The 2,146-nt window shown below is 47.6% G+C and overlaps 1 protein-coding gene across 2 annotated transcripts in view; it reads left to right on the plus strand.

Annotated features, from left to right (window-relative positions):
- The window catches only part of RNF144A (ring finger protein 144A), a 112,844-nt gene that overhangs the window by 86,623 nt on the left and 24,075 nt on the right, over positions 1–2,146 (plus strand). The window lies entirely within an intron of this gene.

A 2,146-nucleotide genomic window follows, 5' to 3' on the forward strand; every position in this document is an offset into this window, starting at 1 on the left:
TGAGTGTGGGTGTTCAGGCTGCACTGACACGCGTGCGGTGCAGACCTAGATAGTGGGTGCTTAGTGAGTAATTGGACCCCTCATCCCACAAAGTGCACAACAATCCTGCAAGCCTAACTTCTTGCTTCTATTAAGCTGATACCCAGAGAGGCAAAGGGGACTTGCCCTGGATGTGTGGTTGGAGACCAGATGCCCTGAACTTTAGCCGTCAGTCCTCCTGCTGAGCCCTGGACGGCTCCTTGCTAGAACAAGGCCTAGTGCACGCAGGGTCCTCGGGGAAAATGGCGAGGGGAGAATCAGCAGTGAGGGTGGGCAGAACAGTGTCAGCGTCGATCGGACACCATTAAAACACTTTGTCCGAGAGAGGTCTTTCTGTGGGATGGTGCAGAGAGGTTGTATAGTGCATGTGGAAGCCATCTGCTTTATTTTTATGTCTGCTCCAGTCTTCGGGCTCCTCTGCAGGAGAGCAGAGTGACAGCAGGTGCAGGCGGTGCTCCTCATGCAGACCATGTGGTGGGGACACCTCATGCCAGCGCGTGTAGCTTAACCAGTGCACTTTGTCTGTGGTCACTGACGCCTTCCCGGGTTGGGAGGCAGTTTCCTGCCTGGATCTGGGGAAGGGTTCACCGCTGTGATGCATCCCTGGATGTGTGCGTGGAACGTGTCAGAATGGAAATGCGAATGGGAGGCGGAATAGACCAGAGGAGAGTATCGGGAGACTCTAGTGTAGCTTAATGTGGGAGGTGCTTGTTTGTTTTTTGTTTTTTTACCTTTTTGCAGTTTTTGGCCAGGGCTGGGTTTGAACCCACCACCTCGGCATATGGGGCTGGCACCTTACTCCTTTGAGCCACAGGCACTGCCCTGTTTTTTAATTTTTTATAAAAATACTAGGAGTAGCCAGGCATGGTGGTGGGCGTCTGTAGTCTCAGCTCCTCGGAGACTGAAGCCGGAGCATCACCTGAACCCAGGAGTTGATCTTGCCTGAAAAACAGGCAAGACTGTTTCAAAAACAAACAAAAAAATGGGAATATGGAGGCAACCTAAAAAATACATATCAAACAGGATTTTGGATGCCTTTGAAATTTGTTTTCAAGAGCTCATTTATTTAAATGGCATGTATCATTTGCTTTGGGGCAGTTTATAGCTTTAACATAATGCCATTTGGTACAGAAGTCAGTACATGGAGCTATAAAAGTGATTGATTTGAATCACTGAGACTTTTAGGCTCGTTCGAAAATATTTTCCAGAGAGAATCCTGACAGAAACTGGCAGCTTTAGGGGTTATAAGAATATGAACTTTGTATGACATTGAATTTAATCTAAAAATGCAGCTGGGTAAATTTTTGTGCCTGATACTTATAACTGTTATTCCTTTAGTACTTTAGCTTAGTCACAATCTTTTTTTCTTTTGCATAAAAATGAAGCCAAATTGACTTAGGTTAAGACAAATCTCTCTCAAACCCATCACTTTAAAACATTTTATTAATATTATGTTAATTTTCTTCCTTCCTTCCTTTTTTTAACAAAATATGATTCATACTTAGTGCAGCTAAGACCTGTCCAGATAAAGTACTAGAATGTCAGAGCTAAAATATAGCTGTAGATTATAGCCAGCTCCTTGCACGAGCTTGAGACAAGATCAAAAAGCAAAATCTGACTTGAGCTGTGCCTCTAAAATCTCATCACTAGAGGATGCCCTGGAAGAAAATTTAGACCGTTCTGTGATTTTTCTGAAAACAGTTATCAAAAAGTCCCATGGTTAGTGGTGGAAACTGCACACCGTCTCCACTTAGACTTAGAATGGCTCCTGTGATATAACAGCTTTGATCATAATGTAATCTTCACCCCTTCTCTGGCTGGGGCTTGGGCTGGGGCTTTGGCAAGTGGGAAGCCAGGGAAGGGGCCGAGGAGCGTGTCTGGCTTTCCCAGCACCCACTCTCCCAACTGGCTCCCACCAGTGCCCGGCGTGAGGACAGGCTTTCTAGAGAAGCAGCATGGAACACTGTTCCTCCTGCTCCTCTGGGCTGTCCGTGCCCGCCCTGTACACCCTAGTCTGTCCGTGCCCGCCCTGTGCACCCTGGGCTGTCCGTGCCCGCCCTGTGCACTCTGGGCTGTCCGTGCCCGCCCTGTGCTCCCTGGGCTGTCC

This window comes from Otolemur garnettii, unplaced genomic scaffold (assembly GCF_000181295.1).
Source record: "Otolemur garnettii isolate 467f Iridium unplaced genomic scaffold, OtoGar3 scaffold00336, whole genome shotgun sequence".
Taxonomy (NCBI): domain Eukaryota; kingdom Metazoa; phylum Chordata; class Mammalia; order Primates; family Galagidae; genus Otolemur; species Otolemur garnettii.